The sequence below is a fragment of the Myotis daubentonii genome, chromosome 11 (genome assembly GCF_963259705.1).
Source record: "Myotis daubentonii chromosome 11, mMyoDau2.1, whole genome shotgun sequence".
Lineage (NCBI taxonomy): Eukaryota > Metazoa > Chordata > Mammalia > Chiroptera > Vespertilionidae > Myotis > Myotis daubentonii.
Genome location: NC_081850.1, coordinates 17,608,229 through 17,630,309, shown reverse-complemented (window position 1 = coordinate 17,630,309; position 22,081 = coordinate 17,608,229). Strand labels below are relative to the sequence as shown.

The 22,081-nt window shown below is 43.6% G+C and overlaps 1 protein-coding gene across 3 annotated transcripts in view; it reads right to left on the bottom strand.

Annotated features, from left to right (window-relative positions):
* Positions 1 to 22,081, bottom strand: part of ELAVL2 (ELAV like RNA binding protein 2) — a 140,365-nt gene that overhangs the window by 42,112 nt on the left and 76,172 nt on the right. The gene's annotated exons all lie outside the window — the stretch shown is intronic.

Genomic DNA, 22,081 nt, shown 5'->3' with positions numbered 1-22,081 from the left:
CTAGATGAGGAATACAGGGAAATAGGAACCCAAAGATCTGCACTAAGGATGCCCAAGCGCATGAGAACATGTGGGAAGGAAAAAAATAGCACAGACAAAAATAACAAAACAGGATGTTTGGAGTAAGAGTTACTTCAAAGAAGTATTCTGATGGTGGCTTTTCCCTATCGTATGAGCCCTCTCACCCCGGGCTCAATAATGCCCCAACTCTAAAACAATAGGAAATAACAAGGGGATGGAATCAATGAAATGCACATGTTAGGAAAGCCAATCCTAGAGGCCTCAATTTTTCAACGAAGGGCAAGTTTCTCAGATTGAAAAGGTGAGCAGCACTACAAAAACGGACATAAAAAAAAGGCATGGTCCACTGAAAGGAAAACCAAACTTAATGCAGATTTTCCTGGAAGCTGCTTCCAAATGCTTTGCATTAAATACCATCTTTGGCCCCGGGCGGTGTGGCTCAGTTGGTTGAGCATCATTCTATGCACCAAGAGGTCGCTGGTTCAATTCTGGGTCAGGGCACAAGCTCCAGGGCTATATCCCTAGTAGGGGGCATGCAGGAGGCAGCTGATTGATATGTCTCTCTCTCCCGCTCCCTTCCCCCCCCCCCCCTCTCTCTCTCTCTCTCTAGAATCAATAAAAACTATTTTAAAAATAAATACCATCTTTGTATCAATTTCATAAAGAGATGAGGGATTTTTTCCTTTTAAGGCAGGGGTGGGGTACATCCAGCCCTATAAGGCCCACAAAATCATCTGGTCTGGCCCTGCCAAGGCATTGGGGTAAGCTAATTAAATGTTTGACCAAATATAGCAGGCTAATTTTTAAGTTGATAATTTCGTATGGCCTTGGAATGATGTTATAAATATCAAATGGCCCTTGAGGGAGAAAGAATCCCCACCCCTGTTTTAAGGGATACCTTAGTGGTTATGAATACTGCAATTTCGGACAGCCACTCTGGTTACCCTAATGTGGTTCCTTATAACTACACAGAAAACAAGAAAGACAGAGAGGGGGAGGAAGGAGAAAGTGGGGGATGGAGGTGAGGAAAGGTAGGGAGGCAGGCTAAACACAGTACCTAATAATCATGAAAACTTGTGGTTATACTTTGGAGACCACTATCCTTATTTGGCCTAATCATTGCTAACTTATGCCTGCTTATCAGATTGTGTTTTTTTCTTGTTTGTTTGTTTGTTTTTAAGGTGGGGTAGGGGACAGCTAGAGTTAACTCAGTTCACCATTTCCTCTCATACTACTCATAGAGATCGTGTTTTACTCACGGTTCTATTTTCTAAACGTTGCAGGTGAAACCATTGTACTTTTAAGCACTCAGCTGTATACTATTTCGACAAACACCACGTGTGCACTGCATGCATGGTGAGTGCCTTCTTAGGAAATGTGCCTCAGCTCTGCTGTTGCTGAGGATTCAAATTGGCTGAACATAAAAATATCTGCTCAATGAAGCAGTTTATGATGAAAAGAGCACGGGATTTGGAGAAAGACACAAGGACTTCCAATCCTGGCTGTGCCACTTACAGCTGTGGGACTCTGAAGAAGCTCCTTAACCTCCCTGAGTCATAACTTCCTTATTTCTAAAACGAGAAGAAAAATCCCTACCCAATGAGGTTGCTCCAACAGTGATGAGAACATTTGCTGTGGATGGAAGATAATTCTGGCGGAAAGATAAAGTGAGGAGCCCTGGCCGGTGTGCTCCATGGTTAGAGTATCAGCACACACATTGAATCGGGTTCGATTCCCAGACAAGGGTGCATACCTGGGTTGCACATTTAATTCCCTGGCCCCATTTGGGGCACATGTGGGAGACAACCAATTGATGTGTCTCTCTCACATTGATGTCCCCCCACCCTCCTCCTCTCCCTAAAAATCAATGGAAAAAATATCCTAGGGTGAGGACTGACAAAAAAAAAAAAAAAAAGAAAGAAAAGAAAAAGAATAACATAAAGTGAGTAAAAAGTACGTATTTCTACTGTATGTTAAGGTGTTTGATACAACCAAAAAACTTACATGTGTATATGCATGGACACAGATAACACTTTGGTGAAGGCCTGAAGGGCTGCAGGGTAGAGGGGGTCCGTGGGGAGGAAAAGGGATATCTGTATTACTTTCAACAATAAAGTCAAATTCACAAATAAATTAATTACATTAAATCAGGAAGATGGGAAACAGAAAGGCAAGCCAAACACTGTGTCCCTTGGTCACACTGCTCTTCTATGACAAAATAAATCAAATCGTCAATTGTACCAGCATTAGGAGTCCATTTCTCCTAGCTTCTGGCACTACCCTCACACCTGCAGTTCAGCAGCTTCTAATCACAGTGCTTTCTCAATCCTGGTTGCACAATAAAATAGTCTATGAAGCTTAAAAAAACAACAACTGATGTCCCAAGACCCAGGCCCAAAGATGTTTATTTTACTGGTTTATTACAAAGCACTGGTACTAGGTTTTATAAATCCTGGTGACCAACGCTGAGAGTCACAGTTTTGATGGTGAGAGATAATCGAGGGCTACAAGTGAGGCTTCTGGGAGCCCGAGGAGGGCCGGGTGCTGTGGTCTGGACGTGTGAAGGGACTCTGCAGGGAAGGGTGCCTTTTAGATGCGTTTTTAAGATAATAAGTGAATGTCCTTCTTCTAAAGTCATCACGTTCTCCATCACTTCAGAGAAGCAGTTGCCCGGCCGGCTGAGGTCACTCCTGAGCACAGCAGTGCCTGCGGAGCTGGGTCACTGGGTGAAGTGAAAAGCCCGTCCTGCCTGTCCCTGCTTAGCTGTCTCCCAGGCTGGCCTCTGAGCTCTCACTCCCAGCGCACTGGGCTCTCAAAAGCTTGCTAAGTGAATAAATGAGAAGCATTATGGTGTTGTGTACTTAACCAAAGGTATTATCAATCACCATCACATGGCCCATCCATTTAATGGATCTTTGACCTCACCCCCTCCAGCAATCATGGCTAGCTATAATAAGGATGAGTCAGCCAAATTGCTACTGCTATGAGCCCAAGCAAACTAATCTGAAAAGGTGTATCTGCTGCTAAAAGGCTGCATTCCTAACTACACTCTCCTAGATGCATTAAAATGTTGGCACTGAAACACAAAGGAGTTAGGAACCTCCCAGGTTTTCCTTTTAAAGTGAGTTAGCCAAGTCAGCCAATATTTGTTAGATGTTTAAAATAAATAAAAATATCACAGATGATACCAAGATAGGCAAGACTCTCCCATTCTCACCTTTCAGCTATATCATGTTTTACTATTTAAATTTAGTCTCACATTAATCATGTGAGGTACTCATTCTTCTCCTGCAGGTAGAAATGATATCTGAAGGTAGGCAAGGTCAATCAGCTTCTTCAAACTAAAAAAAGCAGGTAGGAAGCTGTGGTCAGGACTTGAATCCATGACCCTCAAATGCTATATTCCTCTCCACTCAATTCGAACTAGTTTATATCTGAGCCCAGAACATCTTCAATATGCCTGAAGTACCATGTAACAGGCAGGCATTTTCTAACAGGGCTCTGTTAGCAAAAAAAAAAAAAAAAAATTGTTTTTCAATAGTGGCCCACTGTTTTTCAAATTCCTATAATTCTTATACAAATATCAGTTTCCCTATATATGAATTACTCTGCTGTTATTAATTCCTATGACAAAGTAAAGTGTATCTTATATAGTGCCTATTTCAGGTTATTATAAGTGAATGCAGATTTTTAAAAAATAAAACTATGTCAAGCCCTGACTGGTTTGGCTCAGTGGATAGAGCATCAGCCTGCAGACTGAAGGATCCCAGGTTGGATTCTGGTCAAGGGAATGTACCTTGGTTGCGGGTACGTACCCAGTAGGGGGTATGCAGGAAGCAGCTGATCGATGTTTCTCTCTCATTGATGTTTCTAACTCTCTATCCCTCTCCCCTCCTCTCTGTAAAAAAATCAATAAAATATAAAAAAAAACTATGTCAAGTCAAACATCAGTAAAAAAATTTATAGCCTGGATCTACTTTTCCCCGCTCTTATATTCATCAGCTAGTAACAGTCATAAACCACCAGGGAAGGCTTGCAAGCCAAGCCTCGTTTATCCATAGCACCCAAATCTACTTTTCAAATCATTCTGAATTTAGAATGTGCATATTGACAATCCCAAAACGAAAAATCATTTCTTTAAAAAATTTATGAAGCTCTACATTTAAATTCCAAATATAGCCATTATGGAAATCAATATGATTAAAAGAAAATTTTGAACAAAATGACAAAACTAAGGCATGCGCGCGTGCTCTCTCTCTCTCTCTCTCTCTCTCTCTCTCTCACACACACACACACACACACATATATATATACATATATCCTGGCTTTAGAAACCAAAAAACAATGCCTTCTGGTAACTGAACATCAGGAATGAGGTCAGCACTACTCGTCCCCACAAACTACCTATAGTCGCAGACTATTAGGAATCTTGGAACCATTCAACCAAGACTTGGCCCCGACAGCCATGGCAGGGACTTCGCTATGGAGCAAGCTATGTGAAGAGTCATACAGCCTAAGACCTTCACACAGGACTGAGAACTCCAGGTCGATATGCACTTACTTCAGCACATGTATTATGTACACTGCGTGCGTGAGTGCCTTTGTTTCGCATCCTCTCTTTTAATCTAACACATTTGCCACAATAAAGGATCTCTTCTTCCCAAGAGACGAAACGCGCTTCTAAACTGTGCTTGGCAGAAAGAAAACGGTTACAGACAGGCTGCTTAGAACCAAGGTCAAGTAATCCAAAGCACAGAGCGGAGGCTCTCACAGGCCTCTGAATGGGCCCGGGGCCTGGTGAGCGCCACGTGGGGGTCAGACCAGGAAGGGCAGAGCCGGAAGAGGATCCATGTAGCGACAAAGTGCTGGTGGCAAACACAGTAAACTCCGATTTATGCCAAACTGTGCATAATTCAAACCAGCAGCATTCCCTTGCCACCTACACTGCTTTTAATGGCACACTTTAATTAAAATTTTAATTGCACATTTTAATTAAAAATACACAATCTTCTGGACCCATTTAATTCAAAGGTCACTTTATTTAGTCTTTTCTACTTCAAATTACTACCACTGTACAGAATTGTCCCCTCAGGTTTAAAGGTAAAGGCAATAGACCGCCATAATTCTTGATTATAAACCTGGCACATTAATTTAATTTTATCCAACCAATATTAAGTGAGAACCTTCTCAACATGGAACTGTAAAAAATAAAATTCTGTATTTAAAAAGAAGGTCATACTACATTATTTTTCAGCAACATTTAGCATTCATTTGCTCAACAATTATAGAAAGTCTACTTTTTGGTAGTCCCTCAGTTTACAGCAAAGAGACAAAAAATTCCTCTTCATAAAACTTATATCCTGGTAGAAGGGACAAAAGAAATATCTACCATGAAGAAAATAAGAGCTAAGGAAGGAAAAGGAAGCAGAGAGGTGAGACTGTGGGGAGTGGGGGTCGAAGGGGCCAAGGTTGCTATTTAAACACAGTGGTCAGAGTGGGTCTCATCCTGAAGGTCGCATTTAGTCTAAGACTTGATGGAAATAGCTTGAAGTCTAACAGGGAAGCTGTGCAAGCTGACGTATTTCAGGGCCTGTTCTACCAGACAGGTATCACCTCCTGCCAGGTCTCCCAGCTCAATCTGTCCCTCTGCCTCAGCACAGGTCCTCATGTCTTGTTTGGAGGACTGCTACAATACCCTGTCCCCAGCATGCCTTCCCAGATTCCTGTTAACTTCAAAACCAGTCCTCCTCCATCACAATGTCGTCTGGTGATCTCTCTAAAAGACGAATCTGACTGTGCTCTAATCTCCAAGGTCATCAGCGTCGTCTTGCTTACGTTCACCGCTCCGACACATATTCCCTAAAGTGCACATCCCATTGTCCTGCGCCTGGAACAGGACATCTCAAACTGCCAACCCCCGTATGTCCTCTGAGACTTTCTCTGAGACCATTACCTACCCCAATTTGTCCCACTCTAATACACCGTGTTCCATGATCCTCCTAGTCCTCCCGCAGTCCTTACATTATCCTTTTATCTTAGTACATAGATGGGTATCGGGTCAATCTGGATGCCTCCCCTTTAGGCTGTTGAGCTCAGAAGACCCCACCACAGATTATTAACTACATGGTCACTGAATGGAAAAAAATGAACGAATGAACAAGCGAGCTAATGAACAAGGAACAAACGAAGAAACAGCCATCTGCCTTCCAGGAGCTTATGGTGAAGAGAGAGATGCCCTTATAAACATGCTCCCCATGTCCCTACATTGTACCAGATGGATGACAGAACAAAGGAAGACAAGATGCTCAAATGTTACCGTATTCTGACTTTATGAGGGAGTGATGTGAGAGATATTTTTAAATAATCCCTGTAAAATTTTTCATATGAAAATTTTCTACAAATACCATTTAAATCAAGTCCCAATTTTAAAAAAAAATAATGTCATCTCGAGTAATTTGATAGATTTACATAAATCTGTTTCACAAATGTGTAAGTATGAATTATGGCATGTCAGCATATAATTTTGTTGAAAGTGCTTTCTCGCTAATATAATTAAGTCTGCCGAGACTATTCAAGTGCAAGTCAAATAAAATGCAGAGTGAATTCTGTAAAAACCGGGTAGGTGAATCAACATTTAAAGGTGACTACACTGATTGATGTGTATCTATTATTTCATTTAGAGCAGTAGTAATGTATTATGAAATAAAAAAGGACAAAAAAGCAGCATGAATCTCTTTTAAATCCCAGTTAGCAGGAACAGGTCACTATGGTAGGGTCCTCTCTGACAAGCAAGAGTATTTGCAACCGAAGGACTAATAATGTAACATTTGGCGGGGGGGGGGGGGGGGGGGGGGAGGTGGGCGGAGAGACAAATTTAAACTATCTCCAGAAACAGCCCCTAAATAAAACTGCATCCCTTAACATTTTTAAAAAAGTAAGCAACTTGATTTAGAAAAGCAACTTTTCACTCCAAGGTGTGTGTGGGGGTGGGGGGGGAGAAGGGGGGACAATATTGGTTTTTAAAGACACACCCACTGCTTTCCCTCATTTTAATACCCTTCCTTTTTCATCCCCAAACATACAAGGAAGCTGCAAATGTGCTGTATTTTTCAGATGGACTTTCTGTTCTTGGGCACTCATTACATGTGTCTGTTCAGACAGGCTGTGCATTGCAACTCTGGCACCAAAGCAACGTACACCAGACTTGACAAAGGAGCTTTTGAATATCTTCTATCTGATGTGTAACAAAACCGTGCAGGTACCGCATGTGAGGGGAAAGGTTTGAGAGAATCTTAGAACAACAGAGGGGCGCAATCTTCTCTAGACACGTTCCTCTCGGAATGTTAATTCCTGACTCAGCCTGAGTCCCCTCCGATGCAGCAGGTCCCCCAGTTTAACAGTCTGATGCACGCAGGTCAAATGAAAGGGGTCCTCCTGGCCGCCCTCTAATGAGAGGTCAAATGGTGGAGTGGGAGACCGGTGGGATGCTGTCACTGCAGACCAAGTCAGCCTCCCTGAAAGCTTGGAGCACTCCGACCAGCGCCTCAGAGATCATTACCAGGGCTTAGCATGAGGCTGGAGAATTCAACCTAGACACTCGCATAACACAGAACAGATGGCTCCCTCCACAGCCCTTTCCACCCAAATGCTGATCAAGCTGGCCCCCCTACTAAACGGCCCCAAGATTTTAAAGCGCTTTTCAGGACTTCACAGAGACTTGGAGATGTAACCTAGAAATGTTTAGATTGGAACTTGTCTGCTGAAATCAAAGTTGTCAATAGTGATCATTTGGTAAATATCCCCTACGCGGCCTAATTCTAGAGGGAGCAGGTAATGACCTGGGCACCAGGGTATTTTCTTTTCTGGTTCATTTTAATGGCCATATCTGTCCTCAGATTATGTAACTGGTAGAGGTCTATTTTCCTAAAGCGCCAGTCCCAGTAATTATGAATCTGCTGGCAATGCAGCGTGACCTTGCTTAAGTTGGCGAAACTGTGGGCTCTTAATACATCACAATTTCAGGAAACATTAAGAACTCCCACACAATTCAGTCTTGAGCTGTGGCGCACAGCAATGGCATATTAAACCCTCTAAGTCCTCCATCCTGCACCTGGGTACTAAGATGTCTTGTATCCAAGACCAGGAAGATTGGGAAAAATGCTCTTTATCTAAAGTGGGAAAACAAACCAATTTACCTGGAATGCACATCCTAGGTAGGATAAGACTTAAACTCAGCAGGCTCTCTAGCTTGAGAGAAAAGTGAGTGACTTATTGTAGCATCTTAACACCGCTGCTAAGACAAAAGCCAGTTCTCATTACTTAGTGATTTAGGTAGTTGCTCTAAAAGAAAAATCAGCACTTCCACCTTCAAACACTGGAACTGCCCCCGTGATGAGAGCAAAAGCCAAAAAACTGTCAGTCTGGCCAGAAAGTCAGGCTCTACAGTTCAAAAAAAATAGTTACAACATTAACAACTCTGAGCTAAGGCAAAATCTACTCTCAGTGAGAGACCTGGGTCTGCTGCAATATTCTCATTCCTTTGTTAATTATAATTAACTCTATACAGATTCCACACCACACGCCCCCTCCCCCTCACCACAAAGGGAGGGGGAGTTTGCATGACTTGCTTTACCTTGTGCTTACTGAAAAGGCGATGGAGCCCTGACCGGTTTGGCTCAGTGGATAGAGCATCGGCCTGCGGACTGAAGGGTCCCAGGTTCGATTCCGGTCAAGGGCGTGTACCTTAGTTGCAGACACATCCCCAGATAGGAGGTGTGCAGGAGGCAGCTGATCGATGTTTTTAACTCTATCCTTCTCCCTTTCCCTCTCTGTAAAAAAATCAATAAAATATATTTTTAAAAAAAAAGGCGATGGAGTTGTTCAAGTAAATATCATTTCAGATGAGGGCAAACGAACTCTATCCCGCAAAAAGATTATTGTGGTAAAGAAGGAAACCAGTTAGCAAGCGCAGTAGTAAAAAGGGCATCTGCTGTTGCTTACCCTGCCAGCTGGTGCCAATCGAGACACACACACACACACACACACACACACACACACACACACACGGAAACCAGTAAGCAGTCCATCAAGAAGCAGTATGGCTTCTTAATGTGTTTTTCTCTCTGTGTAAGAGATCATTTTTCCTCAGACACTGCAAGAAGAAAAATTAAACACCCTCAGCTCTATAATGAGCTCAGTGCCCTTTCTGAAACCGTGTCAGTCCTGCAACCACTATGGATGGAGAGCTCCCTGTTTTGACCAGACAATGGGGAAACACTGGTCAGACTATAAAAATCCCACCAGGTCCACATGATAAGAAGATTCTTGTTCCACATGATTAATTTTCTCCTTGAACATAGAATGTTGTGGTGTTTTTTAAAAACGATACCTCCCTCATTCAAAAGGTAAAAGGTTCACCAGCCAAAACCTTCCCATCTGAAAAGCTCCCTACGTCTGGGAAAAGTCTTGTTTCCATAAATGCTTATATCTAGCTCTCTGGAAGCATGTATTGCCGCTGCTTAATGATAAACTGCTACCAAGCAACTCAAGAGCTTTATATGACATACAGTTATCGCATTTAATTCTCACAACACTTTGTGCAGATACATCCGTACCCATTTTACAGATATAAATATGGAGGTCTAGATACTGATTAACTTGCTCAAAGGCACAGAACTAGCTGGTAAGAGGTAGGTAGGTTTTAAAATCAAAATTGACCTTTCCCACTTTGGTCTTTCTGGCATACACTTCACTGCCTTTGGCCAAGTTTGGGAATTATTTTGAGGCAGAGACCTGTGCACCCAAAATTCATAACTTTGCAACCAGGATATTCATCATAAACTCCAACTATACCTGCATTTGTTCTGGTTACTTGTCATGTAATCTACTGACTAGAAATTCAACATTCTTTCTCAATCCATCAAGATACTATGTATAACAACAGAAAAAAAATAGCATCCTGCAGGTACACAAATCACTTAAACCCCCAAAACAACTCTATCATTACAAAACAGATAGATTAGAGATATCCACATTATAAAAAGATTCATTTAAAATAGGAGTTGATTTACATACTCCTTTTCCAGAAACTCAGAAAGCAATCCTTATGGCTAAAGCCAAACATGTTTGCCACTGCCAAAATCGTCTCCCACACAAGACACTTCTCTCGTCGGCAGATTGCACTAAAACGCTTTCCTAGGCAGAGGGCAGCTCCATCGCTGTAGAAAAGCAGGTGGGATCGGTACCACATGGTTTCTGCCCTCTAAGATCCAAAGCTCAGAAATTTAAAGCATGACAGTCAATAAGGGAGATGTGGGCCACCTAATGAACATGGAATACCCGTGATTAAGCAGTGGGCATCACATGTAACCAGAACAAACTTGAAAAGAGAAGTCTTTAGTTGGTTGAAACAGGAATAAAATGCAGGGGTTTCTTGACAGCCTAATTAAGGAAGTAGGTTTCTGGAGAAGAGCTAATCCATAGGGAAGTATAGAGATGGTCACACCAAAGATTCGCTTTCTCTTTGCAAGTGGTCTGGGCAGATGTGAGGAAGCAGATGCTCACCCTGAAAACGGAGTGCCCCGCGGGAAGGTTAGTGGTGGTCATACTGCAGGATGCATCACACAGGGAGGCGCAATGAGAAAAGACCTAGGGAAGATACTGTGGTGGCCTGGGCCACAGAGGAAATGCAGGTCGAGGATCAAGGAGACCATTCAGCAAGAAGCTGTGCTGGCCCGGGAAGAAGACCTGACCCAAATCCTTCCAACCAAGTCCCCAGGAGCTCTAAAAACAAAACTTAAGGATGAAACCCACAATCTCTTTCACAAATCCCTACCAACTGCCCCCATCCTAAATGGCTAACCTCTCATCTGGCAAACCACAGCCCAAATCTTCTATCCAAGGCACACAAAACCTTTTTGCTCATGGTGTTCCCTGAGCCTGTGCCAAATTCACTCTTAGCTGAGAATAAGAATTAACTCAATCCAAGTTCCCTTCCCCCCCAAAATGAACTTCCGGGCCCAGTACTTTTTCCCCTTCAGTGAGCCTTCCAGAATCAGAGCCTGGACTGGAATCAAAGGCAACCCTCAACGCCCAGGATCTGCACTTCCTTGGCGTGATAACTTCTCACCTTTGTAAGAGAAATAAGAGGGCAAGGAACCCTTTGAACCTTAGGTTAATACCCAGAGATTAATCCAGAGCACCAACCCAACAGTCTCTCAAATATGTATTCTCTATACATCTAACAGGTATGGGTAATAACCCCAGCCACCAAGAAGGTAAAACCCAAGACAACTGCCCAGGAAAAGTTTTTACATCGCTGCAAAAACATGTGTACCTGAATCCTTTTAGTCCCCTGGTTAAGCTGCTAACATTCCAAATGTTAACAAACCTTATTTTGACATTTTGTGCAGCAATCACAAGATTACATATGACTTCTGAATGTACACACATATTAAGTCCTTCACATATAATATGGCAATACCAAGTCAAAACAGAAAAAGAGAGAGGAAGACCAGGTCATTCACGAAATGTGGAGAGCATCGTATCGTCAGAAAAAAAAACAAAAAAAGTTTCAAATAAAGGAAAAGCAGCTCTCATAGCCACTTGGCCTGGAGGTCAAACCCTCCCTGGAATTAGCTACAACAATCAAGATTTATCTATAAGACTGCGAACAAAGACCACTAGGGGGTGCACCAAAGAAGCATAACAAAATGCGGAGACAAAGAAACAGGACAAAATTGTCAATGGAAGAAATAGAGTTCAGAACCACACTTTTAAGGTCTCTCAAGAACTGTTTAGAAGCTGCCGATAGACTTAATGAGATCTACACGAAAACTAATAAGACCCTCGATCTTATATTGGGGAACCAACTAGAAATTAAGCACACACGGTCTGAAATAACGAATATTAAACAGACGCCCGACAGCAGACCAGAGGAGCGCAAGAATCAAGTCAATGATTTGAATTGCGAGGAAGCAAAAAACATCCAACGGGAAAAGCAAAATGAAAAAAGAATCCAAAAATGCGAGGATAGTGTAAGGAGCCTCTGGGACAGCTTCAAGCGTACCAACATCAGAATTATAGGGGTGCCAGAAGATGAGAGAGAGCAAGATATTGAAAACCTATTTGAAGAAATAATGACAGAAAACTTCCCCCACCTGGTGAAAGAAATGGACTTACAGGTCCAAGAAGCGCAGAGAACCCCAAACAAAAGGAATCCAAAGAGGACCACACCAAGACACATCATAATTAAAATGCCAAGAGCAAAAGATAAAGAGAGAATCTTAAAAACAGCAAGAGAAAGTAACTCAGTTACCTACAAGGGAATACCCATACGACTGTCAGCTGATTTCTCAACAGAAACTTTGCAGGCCAGAAGGGAGTGGCAAGAAATATTCAAAGTGATGAACGCCAAGAACCTACAACCAAGATTACTTTATCCAGCAAAGCTATCATTCAGAATTGAAGGTCAGATAAAGAGCTTCACAGATAAGGAAAAGCTAAAGGAGTTCATCACCACCAAACCAGGATTATATGAAATGCTGAAAGGTATCCTTTAAGAAGAGGAAGAGGAAGAAAAAGGTAAAGATACAAATTATGAACAACAAATATGCATCTATCAACAAGTGAATCTAAGAATCAAGTGAATAAATAATCTGATGAACAGAAAAAAAAATAAAAATAAAAATAAAAATAAAGGAAAAGCAGATGGATTACTTTCACCTTCCTATCTGTATCACTAATAAAGCATCCTCCACGTACGTTACAAGGCTCCCACCTGGCACAACTCTCCACGGTAGTTCATTTTACTTCAAAAAGAAAGACCATAATTAAAATTAGTGATATTTTTAGCAAAGACAAAGGAGGTAAAATTCCAGAGGACATCCTTTGTCCCCAGCCGACACAAAGAATCAGGTATAAATAACATGTGATTTTCCTTCTCTTTGTACAGAACATTGTGTTTGGTTTATATTTAATAAAGAAAAGGCAGTTACATTTTCAAGAGAGTATAAGGAACGTGTTTTTTTCCCCCCGACCCTCTCAATTTAAAATAGGCACACAAAAGCACTGCTTTTTATTCGTAGGAGAAATCCCCAAACAGACCCATTGTGTTTGGGCAGGTTAGGGTATAAATGCTGACGATAAAGGAAACCTATTTAAATATTGCAGACACAGCTTCCAGGCCCTCAAGGAAGCCTTCTCTGAAGCAGTAAAAGGGAAAGGGTCCCAAAGGAGCACCATCTACAGAGGAAGCCGAGCTGCACACGGTAAAAGTTTAAAGGCTGTGGGTCAGATGGGAACCATGGTTACAAATTAAGTCAAAGAGGTACCCTGACAGAAATAAACATCCATTCTGTTTTTATAAAGGGACAGCTATGTGACAGCAAACCACTCTGAGACCACAGGGCAATTTGCCCGCCAATTAACAGATGGCTTCGAGAGAGAAATGCAAAATGGTCTAGCTCTTAGGATTGCCACATTCATATCACACAGGAGCCTTTCGTGCAAAATCGCCTAGTTTAAAAGTTGGAAAGATTAGCTGTTGAAATCCTCCCAATTTGAAATTCAGGTAAACACTTTGATTAAGCAGCAGCAAATGCTTAAAAAATTCTGCCTAGACAATGACTCATTAGCACACAAAAGTGATGAGGCACTGGCCGCATCAGGTCGCAGTAAATGCACCATCACACCCACCCAGAGAAGTGCTGGGACTCCTCTTTCACTGACTGAAGAGTATGTTATTAAAAATGAAATGTTCAAATCATGTCCTCCACAACCTAGTACAGCGGGCCACTGATGCGACCTCTGGATACATTTCCCCCCATGAAACGGGAAAAATCTAAACATAAAAATAATCTTTTTAATTTATTACCATTTTATCACCTCAAGTACCCATGAGCCTATAACAACAACAAGGTGGAGTAAAAAGAATCTTATTCGAGAAAGAGATCCCCATCTTAAGAACTTTTTTGAAGATGTTCTTTCGTGACTGAAGTTACTTGATTACTTACTTGCTTAGTCACACAGCTGAGGCTCACTCTCGGGGAAGGGGCTGTGTGTTCACAGCACCAGACTAAGTAATTAACTAGAAGGAGTATCTGATGCGGGAAGTCACTTCTATAGACAGAGCTTCTCAGCTCTTGGGGCCATATTACATGGCAACTCTGCAAACACATTTCAGGATCTGGGGAAAGAGAGGTGGCAAAGGGTGTTTCATTCGGAAGAATCTATCTTTTGGCCACAAAGTGTCTCCTAAAGAAAAGGAGATGACTAGGAGTGTTTAAGGCTTCTGCTAGCCAGTCTTATGTACGATCTGTTAAATCTATACTAATAAAAGGGTAATATGCTAATTAGACCGGGTGACTGGCCATCTTCCGGACATCTGACTTCCTTCCAGACAAAGCCACGGTGGTGGTGGCTGAGGCAGAGGAGGTTAGGGGTGATCAGGCTGGCAGGGAGGGCAGTTGGGAACCATCAGGTTGGCAGGGCAGTTGGGGGCCATCAGGCCGGCAGCGGAGGGCAGTTGGGGCTATCAGGCCAGCAGGGGAGCAAGTTAGGCAGTGATCAGGCTGATAGAGGCGGTTGGGGCGATCAGGCGGGCAGGCAGGCAGGCAAGTGGTTAGGAGTCAGTGGTCCAGGATTGTGAGAGGGATGCCCCAGACTGAAGAGGGTACAGGCCAGGCTGAGGGACACCACCAGGCCTCTAGTGATTCTATAGAAAGAGGTGGGCTAAAGGTGCTCTGTCTCTCCACCATCTCCCTTGTTTCAAAAATAAAGTCAGACCTATGCAACTAGAGCTTGCTATGCTTGCTACGCTGTAAAAAGCTATACAAAACGCTAGGTCCCCAATGACAAGTACACCACTCAAATGAAGATCTCACTAAACATTAATCTTTGAGCTCATTCCAATATCCAATAGCCTTTAGTGTCAAGGAGTGTTCCTATTTTGCTGCTGACAATTTCTTCCTTGCTATTTATAAAGTAGCAGGGAACTAAAGAGTTATATACTGCAAAGTAATCTGCTTTATTTGGGGAAAACTTGAAAAATCTTATGCTTCCAGGTCACTCACTAGCTAAGCCCTATTCCCAAATATAACAACTACAACCTATGAAGTTGGTGCTAATTCTAGTTCTCCTAATATACACCAACATCATTAAGGTATTCCATTTATACCTAGATCACCAATCTAGTTTTTCTCAAGCAGGATATTTCCTAGCAAGAAAACACACACACACACACACACACACACATACACACACACACACAGTGACCAGGAGCTAAATTAGATTTTTACAATCTCCATAGGAATGTTGTTTTCCTAATGCAGAATCCACAGCCCAATTAAGGTGTAGTTCCAAGATTTTCTGTATCATCTCCTGAAACCTGCTGATATCCTGGCCAGGCCATCCCTCTCCCCACCCCTACACCATGTTTTTACTTGAAGCTACTTGACCAGATAGCCCATTCTAATCCTTTAAGCTTACCTATGTAGCTAAACAGGGTGCAAGGTAAGCACATAAAATTGACTGGATATTCTTACAATTACAGCTATGATTCTGCCTCAGTGACTAGTTAGAAACAAAAAGACTATAAGTAATAGTAAAATCAGAATTTGATCTTTACAAAGAGAACTAAAGACTGCCCTCCCCCTAAAAAAACAACAACTGATGCTGATGATGTATTTCACTGACTCCATAAGACACAGAAATTTAACGCCTCCAACCATACCTATGACCCCATGTGACTAGACACCAAAGGGTTTTAATTAAATGATGACTAAGTAGCAGAAGAAATAAATGTGGGTCATTCACAAGAAGCCTGTCTTTGCGCAAGGTATATATGGCTCTCATAAGCGGCTACACGTGACCGCAGTCACATTACTGACCTCTGAAGATTAAAAACTAGAGATAAAACACCCAGAAGGACCTACTGGGTGTCACAGAAGAGGCCGCCCCTGCTAGTCCTCTCAGACATTCTCCAGGTTGTTCTCGGTCACACTCAATGAAAGTGGCGACAGTAAAACATAATAAAATGAGGGAGATGCCACAAGATATTATTACTTGGGAGGCAAAATCAATACTCCTCATTGTTCCTCATTTCTCTGCATAAGTACATCAGAACTTTCGTTTCCCCTAATACTTACAATGTGAATCAAATGAATCAACTATTTGAAAGACAAGTGACGTTATTTTCAAAATACACATATATACATACACACCTCTCTAAGCACAGACAAACTCCTTTACCAATAGCTTTGTTTTCCTCAAAGCTAAAAGTCTGGGGGTACCAGAGGGAAAGGGAGTGAGGCGAGGTAGACGAGGGTATAGGGGAGATAAATGGTGATGGAAGGAGACTTGACTTTGGGTGGTAAACACACAATATAACCTACAGATGATGTATTATAGAATTGTATACCTAAAACCTATATAATTTTATCATCCAACGAGAGGCCTGGTGCACAGATTTGTGCACTGGTGAGGTCCCTTGGGGATCGGGCTGAAACCAGCCTCCAACATCCCCCGAGGGATGTAATAGTGCTTGAAGTAGCAGGCAGCTGGGGAGGAGCCGCTTCCACTCAGCCCAGCCCCGCTCATCCAGGTCAGCTGAGCGTCTGCCCCCGTCTTCCTCCACTGTCCCTCGCATCTCCTGGTCTGCTGCACCCAGCTATGGAGAAGTGGGTCCCTAGGGCAGAGCTCCCGTGGCCTCGCTAGGGGTGCACAATGAGGCTTGGAGAAGTGGGGTGAGTGCCCGAGGGTCCCCTGGGGTGGACCGGGAAGTTGCGGTAGCTGCATGGAGAGGCCGCCCACTTTGTGCACTATCCTGCAAGTCCTGGGGTGGCTCCGGTCTGATAGGAGGAGGTGGACACTAGGGAAGGAGTTCGTGGTCTCTTTTTTCCCTCCTTCCATCCCTTGGTCCTGGCTGCCCGGAAGGACACGGCCGGAGGGGTTGATGGGGGTCGGGGGCATCACGCCTCTGGAACAGTGCCTGGGGAGCAGCAGAATTTGGGCCAATGGCCTGGCCTCCCAATGCAAACTGCAGCTCAGCCCCACCTGCTTGCGATCTTTCACAGACTAAATCGCCTGTTTCTCTTTCGTCTGTCCAAGTTGAGTTCCCCCTGGTGGTCAGTGCGCATCATAGCGACCAGTAGCTTAGGCTTTTATGCGAGGAGGCAACCCGTGGGGGGCTGGGATCTGCGCCTGACCCGCGTAGCCCGCAGCCTCGTTGTGTCGGCTGGGGTGGGGGCAGGCGCCTCCTGTGTGTTGTGTCTCCACTATGGCCCACCCCCGGGGCCCCAGCCCCCTCACAGCCGCTGGGGTGGGGGCAGCACGCAGCTCCTCCTGAGCAGTCGTGATGCAGCCTCCTCCCAAGTGGTCGTGACGTTTGGCTAATTAGCATATTCCATTTATACACATATAGACTAGAGGCCCAATGTGCACGAAATCGTGCACGAGTAGCTCGCTTCCGCTTGCCTCAGCTGGCCAACCCGACCATCGCTGCTCATAGCTCACTGCCCTGCCTCCGGTGCTTGTAGCCCTCTGCTGCTAGTAGTTCGCTGCCCAGCCCCGCCCACCACAAGAGCTGCTGCTCATTTGGGCATGATGGTGTTACGGTGTGACGGCATGGATCTTTTTTTTTTTTTTTAAATATATTTTATTGATTTTTTACAGAGAGGAAGGGAGAGAGATAGAGAGTTAGAAACATCGATGAGAGAGAAACATCGATCAGCCGCCTCCTGCACACCTCCTACTGGGGATGTGCCTGCAACCCAGGTACATGCCCTTGACCGGAATCGAACCCGCGACCTTTCAGTCCACAGGCCGACGCTCTATCCACTGAGCCAAACCGGTTTCGGCACGGCATGGATCTTTAATATAAGAGACTAGTAGAAGATGTCACCCCAATAAATTCAATTAAAAAAAAAGAACTAAAATCCAAATCAATAAAGTAAGAAAACATAGTCCCACAAAATAAGTATCGGGGGAAAGTAAGTAGGATGCTTCAGCAGTTCATCCATCACAGCTTTGACAAATAGGTTCAGAGAGAGAAAACTGGGACCCTACAGACATTGGGGAAAAGGTCAGGATGCCAACCTTGGAGGGGTCTGGCAATGAAGGATACTCTACAAAAGGGGTGACTATTTTGTTAGAAGTGAAAGATAGTTCGTAAACAACAGCCCTCAAACTCCGTCAGCAGAGGTAAAAGCTATTCCAGACATAAGAATAAAAACTATGCCTTTTGTCCCTATTCAGCAATATATCTGAATAGCTGACTCCAGAAAGCAATCCAAGTTCTTCCACATCGTAGATGCTTTAGAGAACCTAGTTGAGTGTAAAAGGTAAAGACTAAAAGTTCAGGTAAGGATGATGCAGGTGTGACAGGTATTCAACTATCTGGGCATGTCTTATGACCTGAACCAGAAAAGGACTCAGTCTCCCACTTGGATTCAAAGAACTTCCTAATGGAAAACTCCGTTTTAAACAAGATGGGGGTGGCTCCACTGCTGACTTTCAAAGGCATCCAGAAGATGATGCCTGAAACCCCCACTTTCCTTGACAAGCCTGTATGGCAAGGTGGCGAGTTCAAAGCAGGGACTTCTAAACAATTATGAAAGTTACCCTCTACTGGCTCAAAAAATATCAACCAAAATATCAATAAGCTTACTTTCGGATGTGTTGAAAAGTGAAATCTGACATAAAGAGATAAAAATATAAATAACACATAAATTTTTTCTGTGGACTTCTAAATTATAATACAAATTGACTTTCGCTAACTAGCTGGAGAGGCACAGAGGTTTTCAGAATTAATTGGGGCTGGGAACCACCTGGCTCCAGAGAGCTAGGAAGTACAAAGAACCACCACCATCTCAGAACCAGAACAGGCAGACTCTGATGAGCTGGGTCACCGTCACTAACTCATCCCTCCATCACCTCCTTAAGAGTCCAGGTCCTGGTAGAAAACACCTAATTGACTTAACTTGGGTCCCCTACTGGCTCCTTGCCTACACTAGGGCAGAGACAGAGAGGACCTTCCTCATTGGCCTCTGCAATTATCCTCCCACAAGCCATCTACTGGGAAAGAGAATCCCCAATACGGAATAGTCCTAATTAAAGAGGGAGACCATTTTCTCTTAGATCCATAAAGGGCCTTACAAATTTCTCCAAAGGAAAAAAATAAAAAATGCCCCTCCCACTTCTGTTTAAATAAAAGACGGCATCAAAGATGAACCACCAAATAGAATAATCAACAAATCATTCGCAGACCAGATCATCCATGCATATATGAAACACTGCTTCTAAATTTTGCTCAAAAATAAAGTTGCCTGTTTAGCACATTCTGCATCTCCTTCCCAAGTGTGGCCAGGGAGGTCCTTCCAACCTCAATTTCACCTCAACAATAAAGTGCCACCCTAAGAAGTTACACTATCAGTGTTTCGTAACTCAGGATCTCTTCAACAGGTAGAACCTACCTTGAAAGCAAGTGTCCAACACTGGCTGGCATTCGTTAGCATGCCCACGATTCTTAGACAAGCCTGCCAAACTAAGGACTGGGCTTGTGTCACCTTCACCACTGTTCCCAGGCAAGACCTCACAGCCCCCGGGGCAGATCTCCCTCATCCCGGTAAGAGGCCTTGGGAAGCTCCCCGCTAATCAGGCAATTGAGAAAAGAAAAGTCTAGATGAAGTCTGAATTAAGACCTTAAACCAGCCGTTCTCAACCTGTGGGTCGCGACCCCTTTGGGGGTCCAACGACCCTTTCACAGGGGTCGCCTAAGACCATCGGAAAACACATACATAATTACATATTGTTTTTGTGATTCATCACTATGCTTTAATTATGTTCAATTTGTAACAATGAAATTGGGGGTCACCACAACATGAGGAACTGTATTAAAGGGTCGCGGCATTAGGAAGGTTGAGAACCATCTGCCTTAAACCATAAGAAGTTTATTATGTTAAATTCACACAACCTGGGGGAGGCTTTCTGCTAAGTCTCAATTCATGGAATTGCTCTTCAGTTGTCAATAGCCAACGTTTGAAAATAAATACAGTCACTAAGTGTGAAATGATGTTCCTGCAGCCAGCAGGCATTTAGCTGATGCCAACAGAGAAGGCAGGAGGCCAAGCTACGAGACCTAAAATTTTAAAGGAAGACTGCTCTACTCAGTAACATGGAATCTGAAATAATGTAAAGGCAGAAATAGGCCACAGGCCACCTGCCTCTAAATTCAACCCACATCAGCATCTGTCTCCCAACGTTGCTTCAGGAAAACGCTGAAGGCTTCCTCCACTACAGTGGCTGGTCCTATGGGCTAAGAAAATGAATGCCCCTGCTGTGTAAGGCTTGGTTTGTTTGTTTGGTTAGTTGTGGGGGGCCGGGGGGGGGGCATGAGGGGTGTGTGTGTGTGTGTTTGGAGGGGGAGATCTGGGGAGGGGAAAATGAAAGGAAAAGCTAAAACTACTGAAGAGAATTTCTGCTTCTCCCTCTTTGGCACCTCCTACTGAGGAATGGTTTTCTGCCAAGCTCTCCATTGGGTTCTCAACAGAAGACAAGGACAGGAGGAGGACAAGGAAATCAGAGCTGCTGCTCCGTGTCCCAGGACCCCCCTCAGATGTTCTTCCCGGCTGCTGTAACTCTGGGAGAAGAGAAAGCAGGAAAGCAGGAAGGCACAGACCACTGGGGAGCAAGTCTGCCTGGCTCTCCTTTCTGAACCTACCATATGCCAACTGCGTCTTCCTCCAGGTGGCCTGCCATCTCGCTGAGTGATGGAGACTGGAGGCAACTTCCAGGAAGAAGAAAACAAGGTTGAACCAGGCTGAGCAACTGCCAAGGGGCATGCAGTCAGCAATGTGGTGGAGGCTACACCAATTCACGGTTTCACAACTGGATATTCCTTTTGTGGGGGAAGTGGCAAGAACTAAGTTTGAAGATAAATAAGCTACTTCAGGGGAGAGGGGTTGGCCTACAGCCCAAGAAAGAAACCTAGCATGTCCTGAAACAATCGCTATAATTTACTTTTTAAATGCTTTGGTATGACACATAGTGGGTGCTTTGACTTTTTATTTATATAAGGTACCTAGAACAGGCAAATTCACGGAGACAGAAAATAGAACGGTGGTTTCCAGGGGCTGAGGGTGGGGGTTACTATTTATTGGGCACAGAGTTTCTGCTTGGGATGAAGAACAGTTCTAGAAAAGGAGAGTGGCGATGGTTGCAAAACACTGTCAGCTGCGCACTGAAAATGGTCAATTTTATGTATATTTTATCACACTGAAGTTATTTTTTTTAATTTGGTATGAATCAGTGTAAAGTTACCTGTACACTGGGAGTTTCAGCCTTAATTCTAGGGCTGGTCATCTAACCCACTATCATGAATGCAGTCCAGGAGTCATTAAGTAGCAGAAAACAAAGGTGACTACTACAGGCCTATCTCCTCTCTATAGCTAAATCAACAACCAATTCTCTGCTCATTCGCATAAAGGGCTTTTGTTCCTTAAGCTAGTTACTTGTTAATAAGTGTAATGAGAGTTAGAAATGGGGTCTCGTTGGTAAAATTAAAGGTATTCAAGGGTATGTAGACGGGCTGGATTAGAGACACTAGCCACTACTGTATCAATAGGACATGTAGTATATCCTTATGGATAGAGCCCCTACATGTGAAATGGTCCTGGGTCCAGCCTCTGTTTACCAGTAGAAGGGTTTCTTTTTTGCATGATGCAAACAGGGCACAGATCCCCTGACTCTGGCATAGTGTCAGCTCAAAGTGAACAGTTCCGGTAGGTGCTGTCCAAGCACCTTCACAAGAACAGAGAACTGGGACTTCCTCAAGCAAAGCAGTCTGTCAATCACTTGGGCCTCCTTGCTAAATGTCTGCACATGTGGCAGAATTGGGTCTTGGAAAGAGGCTGTTTGACTCCTCCCTCTTTGGTGCCCCCTTTTACCTACCCAGAATGACCTATGAGCTGTATACACTAACCTAGCATAGGTCCATGTGCAATAATCTCACCCCTAAAACAAAGGGGGCAGGGACTCTTAAAAAGTCCACCATCCTGCCAGAACC